General features: G+C 38.3%; 1 long non-coding RNA gene across 2 annotated transcripts in view; it reads left to right on the top strand.

Moving 5' to 3' along the window:
• LOC147371357 (uncharacterized) overlaps positions 1-16,982 on the top strand; it is a 201,144-nt gene that overhangs the window by 174,872 nt on the left and 9,290 nt on the right. The window contains exon 3 of one of the 2 annotated variants that reach the window (XR_015164792.1): positions 8,039-9,167. The exons of the other annotated variant lie outside the window; for it this stretch is intronic. This is a non-coding gene — a long non-coding RNA (uncharacterized LOC147371357). Of the gene's footprint in view, positions 1-8,038; positions 9,168-16,982 lie in introns of those variants that run through there. 2 annotated transcript variants of the gene reach the window in all.

Below are 16,982 nucleotides of genomic sequence, written 5' to 3'. Positions count from 1 at the left end.
GTGTGTGTGGGGGGGGGGTGGGTAATGAAATATTTGCATGAAGAGAAATTGTTGAAAAATTAGAAGGTAGACTGGAGATATATTGTACTGAAGACAAGAGGTAGGTTAAGAGATGTGGCTGACAGACAGGAAAGAGTCTCATTAGCAGCATGGCCAGGCCATAGGAAGAACTGAAATTTCATTCATTGCAGCTCAGATTGCAATAGTAGTTACTTTTTAACTGAGAGTGGGTCTGAAGATAATTCTAATAATCTACTGTGTTTATGACCTATGCCTTCTTTCCATGTCAAATTCAAACTGTCATAAGAGAATGAATTTGGCTGGATTCATTAGTCATTATCCAGTATGAATCTGAGGCTACCTCTCAGACTAAGATTTCTGCATTTCCTCCATATTCTGTCTTTGGGATAGGATCCATGACGGGTCCAATTAACCATGTCTAGGATGATGGGCCATTGTAGCACATTGTATGGTGACTGCTGCATAATGAATCTTTCAAAATGTATCTGTGAATATTGGAGACATTTTAGGGATTTTTAGAAAATGACAATATGATTCAAAGGCTGCATTTGTAGTCTTGCATTAGAAAACATTAACATGGGAGCCTAGATAACGGGCCTTTAGTAAACTGAGTTATTTGCCCAATTTCTTGTCCCTCCAATATCCATTATCAATGCCTTTTGCTTTTTTTTTTTTAGGTTAAAGATAAAGTTTTAATAGATAATTATATTTATACCAATTTACATGGAGGATGGAGCCCACAAAGGGAAAAAAGCCTAGGACCCTCAAAAGTTGCCATGTGGCCCTGCCTTCCAGACTTGGGCAAGGCATATTGGGCAGAAGACAGTGTTCAAACTTCCTTCAGCCCCTTCTACCTCCTGGATGGTCTTTGGGACCCCTGATTCAGTGTACCTGTTCTCAACCTGGGCCTGTAAATCACCCAGAATTTGATGAAACATGCTGTGTGCTTTTCTGGGGAAGCAAACCCAAAGCTTTTATTAAATTCTCAGAGGGATCCAGAAAGATGTAGCACTGCTTTTCAAAATTAACCATGTTGAAGTGAGAGGCATCATGATGATGTAAGAGACATATAAGATGATGGAAAATAACTCAGAGAGGCACAGTGATAATGTTAGAAACCTCATAGTGATGAATAGATATGCCTAGAAGATGTAGAGAGACACTGTGGTGACTCTCGAAGTCTCCTAGAAACACAGAGCAGTACTGTGATGACACGAAAGGAGTGTGCTGACACAAGAGGTGCATGATGACTTGGAAGACTTTGAAACACATGGTTTACTTCCCAGTTTCAAAGCAATGTGGTTTGGATCCAGACAGGAGCACTCTGAAGTTGGGCTCAAGGTTCTCTATGGTCAAACCCACTGAATGCTTCTCTTGTGTGTTTAGGTACTCCGTCCCCAAAGGAGTTTTGCAAAGCTAAATACACTGCTGACACACCGAAGTTGACATCTACAAAACGTTTTGTCTTAAGTTTGTTGAAAGTGGAAGTGTGAGTCGCTCAGTTGGGTCTGACTCTTTGTGTCCCCATGGACAATAGCCCACCAGGCTTCTCTGTCCATAGAATTCTCCAGGCAAGAATACTGGAATGGGTAACCATTCCCTTCTCCAGGGGACCTTCCCAACCCAGAGATCGAACCTGGGTCTCCCACACTGCAGGCAGATTCTTAACAGTCTGAAACACCAGGGAAGCCCCATTGCTGACACACTGAACTCAACACCTAGAAAACGTTTTGTCTTAAGTTTAAATGGTTGCAAATGTAGAGATGTCCTGCCGTTGATGATTTTTCTGTGTGTAGTGTAATAGACATAATACAAAATCCAACATTTTGACCTGTTTAAGGATACAGCTCAGTGGTGTTACAAGTACCTTCACAGTGCTGTGCAGTCATCACCACCCTCCATCTTCAGAACTGTCCTTTTGCTTTTTGACCGTGCAGTTCCTTCCATCAGGAGTGTATATCACCTCTTGACTTTGGGCCTGCTCATGTGTTTTTCTTTGGCCAAAAAAAATAAATAAATAAAAAGGGCATCAGTGTTAATGTGCCTGTTCTAAAACTAGGACTTTAAGAGAAGTCACATATTTGTCCTCTTGTGTCTCTGATATGGATATGAGGAAAACATTCTCAAGGAGAATGAGAGGTATGTGAAGCAAGGTCAGACTTGACCTTAGTTTATAGTTGCCCAGGTATGACCAGACTAAATTTAGTAGAACACCCACTGACTCGCTGATGAATTGCCAAAATAGATACTGTTATATAACACAGATTTTTGTGGTTGTTTGTTATGCAGCAATATATGACTTCTACTGACCTAAACTTGACTGATAGCAATGGAAAAGGAGAGAATAATAAAGATCATGCTTTCCTTCTTAAAACACTTAATTTTTGAGTTTTGTGACATCATACTCTTTTGTATATTGTTCTATTTGTCTAGCTATTACTTCTCAATCACCTTTCTACTTTAGCATTGAAATTCCACAAGGATTGATTTTGATCTTTCAGGCTAACCTAACATTCATGCAACAAGTTCCACTTGGTCATTTTCTGTTATTTTTTTTTCCTTTAAAATTGAGTTCTTAAAAACATAATGTTTAGAATTTTTGCACCTATATTCCTGAGAGACATAGGTCTGTAAATTTCCTTTCTTGTAACATGCTATTAAGATTCAAAATAAATATTAATCTTATGAAATGAAATAAAATTCTTTTTTTTTCTCTTTTCTGAAGAAGTTTATGTAAAAAGCTTTATTTCTTCTTGAATGGTTTGAGATATTTGGCAAAAAAAGCCAACTGATCCTAGAGTTTCCTTTTGAGAAAGTTTCTATTTACGTATTAATTTCTTTTAACATCAGTTCAGTTCAGTCACTCAGTTGTGTCCTATTCTTTGTGACCCCATGAATTGCAGCACACCAGGCCTCCCTGTCTATCACCAACCCCCAGAGTTCACTCAGACTCACGTCCATTGAGTCAGTGAAGCCATCCAGCCATCACATCCTCTGTCGTCCCCTTCTGGTCCTGGCCCCATCCCTCCCAGCACCAGAGTCTTTTCCAGTGAGTCAACTCTTCGCATGAGGTGGCCAAAGTACTGGAGTTTCAGCTTTAGCATCATTCCTTCCAAAGAACACGCAGGGCTGATCTCCTTTAGAATGGACTGGTTGGATCTCCTTGCAGTCCAAGGGATTCTCAAGATTCTTCTCAAACACCACAGTTCAAAAACATCAATTCTTCAGTGCTCAGCTTTCTTCACAGTCCAACTCTCACATCCATACATGACTACTGGAAAAACCATAGCCTTGACTAGGCGGACCTTTGTTGGCAAAGTAATGTCTCTGCTTTTGAATATGCTATCTAGGTTGGTCATAACCTTCCTTCCAAGGAGTAAGCATCTTTTAATTTCATGGCTGCAATCACCATCTGCAATGATTTTGGAGCCCAGAAAAATAAAGTCAGCCACTGTTTCCACTGTTTCCCCATCTATTTCCCATGAAGTGATGGGACCAGATGCCATGATCTTTGTTTTCTGAATGTTAAGCTTTAAGCCAACTTTTTCACTTTTCTCTTTCACTTTCATCAAGAGGCTTTTTAGTTCTTCTTCACTTTCGTGCATAAGGGTGGTGTCATCTGCGTATCTGAGGTTATTGGTATTTCTCCCGGCAATCTTGATTCCAGCTTGTGCTTCTTCCAGTCCAGCGTTTCTCATGATGCACGCTGCATATAAGTTAAATAAGCAGGGTGACAATATACAGCCTTGACATACTCCTTTTCCTATTTGGAACCAGTCTGTTGTTCCATGTCCAGTTCTAACTGTTGCTTCCTGACCTGCATACAGGTTTCTTAAGAGGCAGGTCAGGTGGTCTGGTATTCCCATCTCTTTCAGAATTTTCCACAGTTTATTGTGATCCACACAGTCAAAGGCTTTGGCATAGTCAATAAAGCAGAACTAGATATTTTTCTGGAACTCTCTTGCTTTTTTGGTGATCCAGCGGATGCTGGCAATTTGATCTCTGGTTCCTCTGCCTTTTCTAAAACCAGCTTGAACATCAGGAAGTTCACAGTTCATGTATTGTTGAAGCCTGGCTTGGAGAATTTTGAGCATTACTTTACTAGCATGTGAGATGAGTGCAATTGTGCAGTAGTTTGAGCATTCTTTGGCATTGCCTTTCTTTGGGATTAGAATGAAAACTGACCTTTTCCAGTCCTGTGGCCACTGCTGAGTTTTCCAAATGTGCTGGCATATTGAGTGCAGCACTTTCAAAGCATCATCTTTCAGGATTTGAAATAGCTCAACTGGAATTCCATCACGTCCACTAGCTTTGTTCATAGTGATGCTTTCTAAGGCCCACTTGACTTCACATTCCAGGATACCTGCCTTTAGATGAGTGATCACACCACTGTGATTATCTTGGTCGTGAAGCTCTTTTTTGTGTATTCTTGCCACCTCTTCTTAATATCTTCTGCTTCTGTTAGGTCCATACCATTTCTGTCCTTTATTGAGCCCATCTTTGTATGAAATGTTCCCTTGGTATCTCTGCTTTTCTTGAAGAGATCTCTAGTCTTTCCCATTCTGTTGTTTCCCTCTATTTCTTTGCTTTGATTTACTCTTCTGTCAGATATAGTACTATGAATTTCTCCTTTCATCAGAAGTATTGAATTTGTTGTTAAACATTTGTTCAAAATGTTTTGCCTTTTTATGGTTGAATCTATGTAAAAATTATGTATCATTTTTATTCTTAGAATTCATATTTTATTTTTCTTTGATTAGTTTTTAAGGATTGTCAATTTGCTTTGTCATTTTGAAGAATTTATTAGTAGATCTGTTGAGTTTAATAATTGTACATCTGTATTTGATTTCTTTGACTTCTGTTCTTAAATGATTAAGAACAAAATCATTTATTAATGAAAGGATTTTCCTTACTTTTTTGTCTTTAATTTGCTGTTCTTTCTTAAGTTCTTGGAATGAAAGTTTCAGTAGTTTATTTTCAAAATTTCCTGTGATATCTTGAAAAGAATCTTTTCATGTATGTCTGCTTCTAGTAATTGCAGAATGAGTTTTCCCTTGCTATATCTACCTTCCCTCACAGAATGGAAAGGTCTTCCTTTTTCTAAAAAAATAATTGTGTTTATTCATTGGCTGTGTTGGGTCTTCACTGCTGCGTGGGCTTTTTCTCTAGCTGCAGCAGGTGGGAGCCACTCTCTGCTTTGGTGTGCAGACTTCTCATTGCAGTGGGTTCTCTTGTTGTGGAACATACGGTCTTGGGCATGAAGGCCCCAGTAGTTGTGGCTCCTGGGCCCTAGAGTGCAGCTCAGTAGTTGCGGTACATGGGCTTAGTTGCTCTATGGCTTCTTTCCACATCAGGGATCAATCCCATGTCTCCTGCATTTATGCCTCATATCCATTCACTTCGCTTTACTTCTATTTTACAAAAAAATTGAAATAAATTGAATGTCTTTTCTCCCTTTTAGATACAATCTACCAGAATAATTTTTTCTAGTTTTTAAAAAATGATACTTCAATGGATTCTAATTTCTTTTAGTATGTTGATAACAAAAATCAAAAGCTCTTTTATACTGTCTTAAGTTTCTGCATGACTATATATTTCCCTGCCTTTCCAGTCTCCTCTTTTGCTGTGCTTTCATTTGTTGTTCATGCTTTATATAGAATTTCTTTCTCACTTTTCTAACATGCCACCATTCTCCTTCCCGAATCTAGTCATTCAAACAAGCTATTTCCAGTATTAGTGTGTTCCTTTTCTTATCCTTGTAAAGGATTTAACTGAAAATCACTTTTTAAAGAAAGTCTTCTTTGACTCTCCAGGCCTAGAGCAGGTACCCCAGAATATATTCTCAAAGAATTTGCATTTCTTTTGCATAATACTTTTCTAACCTATAAAAACTTGATTTTGATTTTTTTGGTGCCACTTTTAGAATGTGCATTCCATGACAGGAATGATCGTATTTGAATTGTTATCCCTTATATTCCTAGTTTATAGGAAGAACTTTGAACATAAGTAGTATTCAATAAATACCTAAACCTTGAAATAAGTGAACCCATCAGAAACTTGCCTGCTCTGATAGATAAAAGATTTTGGAAGGCAGATAAATATGCAAGCGAGATGGATTGGAGGGGGGCATTCTTTGTCTCTTCTGTCTTATCATTGTATTATACATATATAGTTGAATAAATAATAATAATGTATAACTATGATAAAAATAATACCCAGATACTGGCATTTATTGAGTACTCACAATATGCTTGATACTGTTTTAAGTACTGTATATCTCATTTAATTTTTATAGAAATCTTGTAAAATATTTCCCCAACTTTATAAGTGATAAAACTGAGATACTGACTAACTTTCCTGCGGCTACATAACTACTGGTTTGTAAAACTAAATTATAAACTCCAGGTTTCTTGCTTCCAAGCCTCACTATTAATCATTATGCTATATGCTCTTGAAGGATTTCCTCCCTTCAAATCACAAATAGGAGTTTAAAAAGAGGGCAATTGATGGTGTCACTGTTTTTCCCTTTTTTGGTGTTAAAATGGCACACTCTATAATTATATTTTAGCACCTGATGTTTAAAACTTCTATGTTGTGCTAAAAATAGTCAGTGGGCAAAGAAGAATTGAAAGACATTTTGATTTACCCAAAAGATAGCCTGAAAGAGCCAATACCCTTATTGCTAGTATGCTGAACAGCAAAGTAAATCTTAAACTCATATTAACCATCCAGAAGGATGTCTGGGCTTCAGGCATGCGTGGATCCACAGACTGAGATGATGTCATTAGAGCTCAATTCGCTCTTTTGTGTTTTTATGAAAGTTCTTCTATGTGGTGGCAAGATGCCTTCAAAAGGATTGCACTTATAGCCTGTTACCTTGACAATCAAAAGGAAAGAACAGCTAGAAGTTTTCTCAATGAGTAAAGCAAAAATACTTTCTAAAGTTCTTATTGCCCTCCCTTGGATCACCTGTCTAGCTGTGAACTGATTACTGTGGTTAGTGAAATTAAGTAGTCAATCTATATCCCCATACCCCAAACTGAGAGGGTGAAGGGTAGGTTTTCATAAAAAAATCAGGAAGTTCTTCCCAAATTAAAGTGAATGAATAATAAACAGAAGCTACAGATGACAGCTATAGATACTGACAGAAGAAAATTAGAGGCTTTTTTTTTTGCTTGAACTCAAGTTTAAGTAATAATGACAATAATATGTCTTACATTATTACTCATAGTTATAAACAGAGTGTGAAGGTAACTGTCCCACATTGTAGTTTAACTCATGACACTGATACTCTTGAGACCTAAATAGTTTTCAACAAATATAGTTTCACCACTGAATGCCAGTAATCGCTTCCTTAAAATCAGTAGTTCTACATAGAAACACTAACTCTGAACCTAGTTCTCATTATTCTTAACTGGGAAAAACAATAGTGCATTTTACAAAAAACCACACCTCAACAATTGTCTAAAATGTAACTAACATATATAGGAATGTCTATAACACATTATTGTATTAAAATGTAGAAATTTAAAATAAGATGTTCTGACCACCAAACAATTTATAATTAAAAGTACTTTGTAGTACTCTTGCCTGGAGAATCCCATGGACAGAGGAGCCTGTTGGGCTGCAGTCCATGGGGTCGCACAGAGTCAGACACGACTGAAGTGACTTAGCAGAAGCAGCAGTATTCACCTGATTCTGACCGTTTAGTAATTCTATATGAAATGCAATTCAAGATTTTCCCACTTTTTAAAAATTAAAAATATTGGGAGATAAAAATTTACAAATTTTTCAAATATAAACACTGGCTAAAAATGCTTTCAAAGATATATTCCTCCTTTGAAATTTGGCTTGTGTTTTGTGTGCATGTATATATATATTAATATATAGAATTTTCTGTTTATTATGTTTTGATATTAAAAAAATAATTCTTGCTGAAGAGAGATTGCCCCTTCCAGGGCTAGGTAATTCTCAATGATGATAACAACTTGCCTCTAAAAATTCTTTTCATATACAGTTGTCTCCTGAACAACAGAGGGGTTGCTGCTGCTACTGCTAAGTCGCTTCATTCGTGTCCAACTCTGTGTGACCCCATAGATGGAAGCCCACCAGGCTCCCCCGTCCTTGGGATTCTCCAGGCAAGAACACTGGAGTGGGTTGCCATTTCCTTCTCCAATGCATGAAAGTGAAAAGGGAAAGTGAATTCGCTCAATCATGTCTGACTCTTAGCGACCCCATGGACTGCAGCCTACAGGTTCCTCCATCCATGGGATTTTCCAGGCAAGAGTACTGGAGTGGGGTGCCATTGCCTTCTCCGAACAGAGGGGTTAGAGGCATTGATTTCTCCCACAACTGAAAATCTATGTACTGCTATCTCTGCCACAAAACCAAAGGAATTGATAAATGACTTATCCCAGGGCAAGAAGCTAAAATGGTTTAGATAAAATCAGATCTCAAACCCTAGCTTTTTTTTTTTAATTCCACATATTGTGATCTCTAATCAAATACAAACTTTCCCCCAAGCTTAGTTAAAGATCTGTAAAATGAAAATACATGTACTATATTTATTGGAAAAAAAAAAATCCACATGTAAGTGCTGCTGCTGCTGCTAAGTCACTTCAGTCATGTCCAACTCTGTGCGACGCCATAGACGGCATCCCACCAGGCTCCTCTGTCCCTGGGGTTCTTCAGGGAGGAATACTGGAGTGGGTTGCCATTTCCTTCTCCAAGGCATGCATGCATACTAAGTCGCTTCAGTCATGTCCGACTCTTTGCGACTCTATGGACAGCAGCCCACCAGGCTCCTCTGTTCACAGGATCCTCTAGGAAAGCATACTGGAGTGGGTTGCCATTTCCTGCTCCAACATATAAGTGGACCCATGCAATTCAGATCCATGATGTTCAAGGGTCAGCTCTGTAAACCAGCCTATCCTGCTTGTACCCCCAAGTGCCTCCTTATTTGGCTCTCACACAGCAGCCTGATATTTCCCTGGACCTAAATTACTCTAGAGCCAGGTACCCAGCAACTAGAGACTGCCGCTATATCCTGAAGCCTGCTGGCGTTATTTAAACTAGCCAGTCCTGAACTGTTTGTTGTACTTTGTTTTGCTTTTTCTGTAGACACTCCAATAAATGCTGTGGCCTAAGCTCCGCTTTTGCTTCATTCTTCTGCCTCCGACCTCCTTAGTGTCTTCCCTTTGAACTTGTGTGGCATGTAGAAAACCCTCTTTCTATATATGTGAGTAACATGAACCTTTACCAAGTCTCATTCTTATCTCTTGCTGTGGCTGCACTGATTTTATCATACCATCTCCAACATATACATTTTTAAAACTTGAGTATAGAAAAACCAAGAGGCATTTTGTTAAGGAAATGTTGACCAGAGAAATTTCTGCAGGGTTCTGACAGTGTGCTTATTTTGGAAACTTGAGAGGAGCCTATTATAGAAAAAAAAAAAAAAAAAAGACAGTATATAATATTGGCTAGATATTGGTTGGATACTGAGGCTTGGAATAATGCTTGGCAAAAGCAATAGCAAAATATCTATACTCAAATACTCAAGTGTCATTGTAAGCAGGAATGGGGAATGAGTTCTGTTTTTCACAGCTCTCCTAAATAATGCATAATACTTTAAAAATGAACAACCATTACCTGAGCCAAATGTTAGCATAAGGAATTTTAGTAAGGATGGAAAGCAATTATATGATATTAATAACTAAAAATGCATATTAAGATAAGATAAAAGTCAGAAAAAACTATTGAAAAAATCTTTCTTAATGTATGAGCAATTGCAGCTCTGCAAGCCTTAGATGAGGAAATGCGTTCATAGCCTGGCTGTTTTGTCAGAAGGTAACTGAAAATAGTGGTGAAATGTTCAAAGTGGAGCTAGTAGCTGAGCAAAGAAAGCAAAAACAACACCTTAAACCACTTCTGACAGCAAAATAAACAATTTTTAAATGATATATCTTTTTTCACCTCGTGTCTCTCACTGAGGAAAGAGAAACACTTCTAAGGCCTAACAGGAAGCATGAAATAAGAATAATCACTTTATTCTGGCAGTTTGTGGAGTTCTCTTTATTGTGGCGTTTCCTCACTGTGTGTGGGTTTGTACAGGTGGCTTGTCAAGGTTTCCTGGTTAGGGAAGCTTGTGTCGGTGTTCTGGTGGGTGGAGCTGTATTTCTTCTCTCTGGAGTGCAATGAAATGTCCAGTAATGAGTTATAAGATGTCTATAGTTTTGGGGTGACTTTGGGCAGCCTGTATCTTGAAGCTCAGGGCTGTGTTCCTTTGTTGCTGGAGAATTTGCTTGGTATGTCTTGCCCTGGAACTTATTGGCCCTTGTGTGGTGCTTGGTTTCAGTGTCAATAAATAAATAAAATAAAGCTATTGAAAAAAAAAAAAAAAGAATAATCACTTTATTAGTATGCTGTAGAGGGAAAAGGAAAAGTTTTATTGTCACACAAACCTGCATTCTCTCAATTTCTAGGGACCCAGGAAGGACATTTTTAGGGAGCTCTTGATAGGAATATCATAAGTTCTATGAGACTTGGCCTTCTTTATTGGTAAAATTACATAATATCTCAGACATCATAAGGCTTCTGTGGATTTAAAATTAGATTAAAATTGTAGAACTTATCATTTTTATTTTTTATTATCAGCTCTACCATATCCATGTTAAAATTAACTGCAGAACAGACTCTATATAGTAGTCCAATAAGATAAGGAACTAAATTGTAATCCATACCCACATTTTGAAGATTCTTCTTTTGTCGTTTTAGAAATGGTGTATTTCGTTTTCTATATCCATACAAGACAGAGAAAAAATTCTAAACCTTTTTTCAGACTTTGTTGGAAACTGAGTCTGTGTTTAGAGCATGTATTCATTTATCCCAATTTGTTCTAGCATGGTGAGTTCTTTGACTGACATGTTAATAAATTCAGCTTTGATATAGACTGTTTTGTTGGTTTCAATTCATTCTTCAACCATAGTACCTTGGTGCACATTTAGGACAGCTCCACAATTGGTGGTCACATGGGTGTCTGATATAGCTCAGGTACAGGATCTGTGAATGGTAACTGTCTAATTCTTTGAGATGACATAGGGATCTGCTGACTTGAAGTAAATAGACTGCCAGAGATTTCTACAGCAAAGACAGGTTTATTCAGGATCAGTGGAGAATTGCAATTTGGGATCTATAACCATGACAAGTCACATGCAAGTTCCAGCACAGCAAGGGAAGGAGTGAAGAGGAAAAATTAAAATTTTACATAACCTCCTTCTCCTTCTGCCTCTGTAACCCAGCTTGCTCCTTGCAAAGTCTAGATCATGTAGGTCTCAGAAAGTGGGGACTCAAAATACTAGGAACTGGAGCTGAACTCACTCACTCTTGTCCTGCTCTTTGCAATCGCCTTAGCCCCTGCAAACCTTCAAACCCAGTTAATCATGCTTGTCCATGTATAAAAAAACTCTGTAACCCCTTTGTTCAGGGCTCAGAGCTTGGAGTGTTAACTCCTCTGGGCCCCCCAGCACAATAAACCTGAGTACCTGAGTTCTCCAACTTTCTGAGTGTGGTGCTTGGTTTCTCAAGTACTGGTTTCTGCAACAGGATAATATTTTTATAGAGGGGAAGATGAAGTTGATGGACCTACAGTATCAATAAATAAGGAGTCCATGGCTTTTTATTGGCTGAGTCCTTGTCAGGAAAGGAGAGGAGTCTTTCTTCTTCCTGTTGGGTTTTGTTATCATTTCAGGGCATGAGAGCTCCTCCCCACTGCCCCTGTCTCTCAACTATATTTAAATGAGATTTCTCTTTATTAATTTTTTCAGATCCAGCAAATAAATTTAATATTTTCCACCCACCCTTCAGTGTGTTAGTCATTCAGTCGTCTGCCTCTTTGCAACTCTATGGACTGCAGCCAGCCACGCTCCTCTGTTCATGGAATTCTCCAGGCAAGAATACTGGAGTGGGTGACCATTTCCATCTCCAGGGGATCTTCCTGACCTAGAGGTCTTCTGCTTTGCAGGCAGATTCATTACCATCTGAGTCACCTACCCTTCAAGTTTAGTGAAAATTCTTTTATTTTTTACTCTGTGATGTCAGGACAGATAAGACAAGAACATGTTATTTATTATGTATATGACTTCATGTGACATTAGTTTTAGCTCCAAATTTGGTCATCCATAACAAAAGAGGTTCTACTGTATGTTTTTCTTTTCCTTAATGAACAATTTAACAAGAAGTCTTGGAACTGATGAAATTCTGAAGTTTTCTGTGCCCACTGAGGTTTCTTAGAATTCAGCTGCTTTTCATTTATTCAGTACCTCTGTGACATTGTTATTTATAAGAAATATATACCTGGTCATTCAGCTGACTAAAATATGTTTCTCTTATATATTCTCTTGGTCTTTGTCCCCAGTTCCTGGCTCTTGACTCCTTAACTGTTGTAATTTCCTGTTACAAGAGCAATAAATGTATCTTTTGCTATGTTACTAAGGTGATTTCAAAAAGCCCTTAGGTCATCAAAAAGTGAGGAGGGCTGGTTGCTAGGAGAACCAACTACGTGGTTTAGTTCAGAGGCTCAGTTGTGTCTGACTGCAGAAGCCAGGCTTTGCTGTTCATCACAATTTCCCAAAACTTGCTCAGACTCATGTCCATTGAGTTTGAACCATCCAACCATCTCATCCTCTGTCATCCCCTTCTCCTCCTGCCTTCAATATTTCCCAGCATCAGGGTCTTTTCTAATGAGTTGGCTTTTAACATCAGGTGGCTAAAGTAGTGGAGCTTCAGCTTAAGCATCAGTCCTTCCAATGAACACTCAGGACTGATCTCCTTTATGATGGACTGGTTGGATCTCCTTGCAGTCCAAGGGACTCTCAAGAGTCATCTCCAGCACCACAGTTCAAAAGCATCAATTCTTCAGTGCTCAGCCTTCTTTATAGTCCAACTTTCACATCCATACACGACTACTGGAAAAACCATAGCTTTGACTAGAGGGACCTTTGTTGGCAAAGTAATGTCTCTGCTTTTGGAATATGCTCTCTAGCTTGGTCATAATTTGTCTTCCAGGGAGCAAGTGTCTTTTAATGTCATGGCTGCAATCACCATGTGCAGTGATTTTGGAGCCCAAGAAAATAAAGTCTGTCACTGTTTCCATTGTTTCCCCATCTTTTTGCCATGAAGTAATGGGACTGGATAACAGGATCATAGTTTTTTGAATGTTGAGTTAGAGGATGTAGTTAAAGGATTAGATTTTCAATTCATCACACCACCTACTTTGGGTGTGGGGCTAGGGATTGAATTCAGTTGCCAGTGGCCAGGGATATAATCAATCATGCAGAGTACTCTTGTTGTTTTTCAGTTGCCCAGTCATGTCAGACTCTTTGCAGCCTCATGGACTGCAGCACACTAGGCTTCCCTGTCCCTCACCATCTCCCAAAGTTTGCCCAAGTTCATGTCCATTGCATTGGTGATGCCATCCAGCTATCTCATCCTCTGATGCCCTCTTCTCCTTCTGCCCTTAGTATTTCCCAGCATCAGGGACTTTTCCAATGAGCTGACTGTTTGTATCAGATGACCAAAATACCGGAGCTTCAGCCTCAGTCCTTCCAATGAATATTCAGGGTTTATATCCCTTAAGATTGACTGGTTTGCAACAAATCACAGAAGAAATCAAAAATGAAATAAAAATATGCAAAGAAACGGATGAAAATGAAAACATGACAACCCAAAACCTATGGGACTCAGTAAAAGCAGTACTAAGGGGAAGGGTCACAGCAATACAGGCTTACCTCAATAAACAAGAGAAAAATCAAATAAATAACCTAACTCTACACATAAAGCAACTAGAAAAAGAAGAAAGAAAGCAATCATAAAAATTAGGGCAGAAATAAATGAAAAAGCAACAAAGGGGACCTTAGCAAAAATCAACAAAACAAAAGCTGGTTCTTTGAGAAGATAAATAAAATAGACAAACCATTAGCCAGACTCATCAAGAAACAAAGGGAGAAGAATCAAATCAACAAAATTAGAAATGATAATGGAGAAATCACAACAGACAACACAGAAATACAAAGGATCATAAGAGACCACTATCAGCAACTGTATGCCAATAAAATGGACAACTTGGAAGAAATGAAAAAATTCTTTGAAAAGTATAATCTTCCAAAACTGAACGAAGAAGAAATAGAAAATCTTAACAGACCCATCACAAGCACGGAAATTGAAACTGTGATAAAAAGTCTTCCAAGAAACAAAAGCCCAGGGCCAGATGGCTTCACAGCTAAATTCTATCAAGCGTTTAGAGAAGTGTTAATACCTATCCTACTCAAACTCTTCCAGAAAATTGCAGAGGAAAGTAAACCTCCAAACTCATTCTATGAGGCCACCATCACCCTAATACCAAAATCAGAAAAAGATGCCACAAAAAAAGAAAACTACAGGCCAATATCACTGATGAACATTGATGTAAAAATCCTTAACAAAATTCTAGCAAACAGAATCCAACAACCTATTAAAAAGATCATGTATCATGACCAAGTGGGCTTTATCCCAGGGATACAAGGATTCTTCAATAGTCACAAATCAATCAATGTGATACACCACATTAACAAATTGAAAGATAAAGATGATATGATTATCTCAATAGATGCAGAGAAAGCCTTTGACAAAATTCAACATCCATTTATGATAAACACCTCCCCCCCCCCCGAAAGCAGGCATAGAAGGAACATACCTCAACACAATAAAAGCTGCATATGATAAACCCACAGCAAACATTATCGTCAATGGTGAAAAATTGAAAGCATTTCCCCTAAAGTCAGGAACAAGACAAGGGTGCCCACTCTCACCACTACTATTCAACATAGTTTCGGTAGTTTTAGCCACAGCAATCAGAAAAGAAAAAGAAATAAAAGGAATCCATATTTGAAAAGAAGAAGTAAAACTCTCACTGTTTGCAGATGACATGATCCTCTACATAGAAAACCCTAAAGACATCACCAGAAAATTACTAGAGTTAATCAATGAATATAGTAAAGTTTCAGGATATAAAATTAACACAGAGAAATCCCTTCCATTTCTATACACTAACAATGAGAAATTAAGGAAACAATTTCATTCACCATTGTGATGAAAAGAATAAAATATTTAGGAATAAATCTACCTAAAGAAACAAAATACCTATATTTTGAAAACTATAAAACACTGGTGAAAGAAATCAAAGACAACACAAATAAATGGAGAAATATACCATGTTCATGGATCAGAAGAATCAATATAGTGAAAATGAGTATACTACCCAAAGCAATCTATAGATTCAATGCAATCCCTATCAGGCTACCAGTGTTATTTTTCAGAGAACTAGAACAAGTAATTTCACAATTTGTATGGAAATACAAAAAACCTCGAATAGCCAAAGCAGTCTTGAGAAAGAAGAATGGAACTAGAGGAATCAACCTGCCTGACTTCAGACTATATTACAAAGCTACAGTCATTAAGACAGTATGTTAGCGGCACAAAGACAGAAATATGAATCAATGGAACAAAACAGAAAGCTCAGAGATAAATCCATGCACCTATGGACACCTTATCTTTGACAAAGGAGGCAAGAATATACAATGGAGAAAAGACAATCTCTTTAACAAGTGGTGCTGGGAAAACTGGTCAACCACTTGTAAAAGAATGAAACTAGAACACTTTCTAACACCATACACAAAAGTAAACTCAAAATAGATTAAGGATCTAAATGTAAGACCAGAAACTATAAAACTCCTAGAGGAAAACATAGGCAAAAAACTCTGACATAAATCACAGCAGGATCCTCTATGACCCACCTCCCAGAATAATGAAAATAAAAGCAAAAATAAACAAATGAGATCTAATTAAACTTAAAAGCCTTTTCACAGCAAAGGAAACTATAAGCAAAGTGAAAAGACAGCCTTCAGAATGGGAGAAAATAATAGCAAATGAAGCAACTGACAAAGAATTAATCTCAAAAATATACAAGCAGCTCCTGCAGCTCAATTCCAGAAAAATAAATGACCCAATACAAAAAATGGGCCAAAGAACTAAACAGACATTTCTCCAAAGAAGACATACAGATGGCCAACAAACACATGAAAAGATGCTCAACATCACTCATTATCAGAGAAATGCAAATCAAAATCACAATGAGGTACCATCTCATGCTGGTCAGAATGGCTGCTATCCAAAAGCCTACAAACAATAAATGCTGGAGAGGGTGTGGAGAAAAGGGAACCCTCTTACACTGTTGGTGGGAATGCAAACTAGTACAGCCACTATGGAGAACAGTGTGGAGATTCCTCAAAAAAACTGGAAATAGAACTGCCATGCTAAGTCGCTTCAGTCGTGTCTGACTCTGTGTGACCCCATGCACGGCAGCCCACTGGGGTTACCCCCGTCCCTGGGATTCTCCAGGCAAGAACACTGGAGTGGGTTGCCATGTCCTTCTCCAATGCATGGAAGTGAAAAGTGAAAGTGAAGTCGCTCAGTTGTGTCCGACTCTTAGTGACCCCATGGACTGCAGCCTACCAGGCTCCTCCGTCCATGGGATTTTCCAGGCAAGAGTACTGGAGTGGGTTGCCATTGCCTTCTCCAAGAACTGCCATATGACCCAGCAATCCCACTGCTGGGCATACACACTGAGGAAACCAGAAATGAAAAACACACGTGTACCCCCAATGTTCATCACAGCCCTGTTTACAATAGCTAGGACATGGAAGCAACCTAGATGTCCATCGGCAGAGGAATGGATAAGAAAGCTGTGGTACATATACACAATGGAATATTATTCAGTCATTAAAAAGAATTCATTTGAATCAGTTCTATTGAGGTGGATGAAACTGGAGCCTATTATACAGAGTGAAGTCAGAAATAAAAACACCAATACAATATAATAATGCATATATATGGAATTTAGAAAGATGCTAACGATGACCCTATAT

The sequence above is a fragment of the Bos grunniens genome, chromosome 5, assembly GCF_055505025.1.
Source record: "Bos grunniens cultivar Pamir isolate PY7600 chromosome 5, Bosgru_T2T1.0, whole genome shotgun sequence".
In the NCBI taxonomy this organism is placed as follows: Eukaryota; Metazoa; Chordata; class Mammalia; order Artiodactyla; family Bovidae; genus Bos; species Bos grunniens.
Note: the sequence above shows the minus strand (reverse complement) of the source record. Positions and strands in the feature narration are given on the sequence as shown.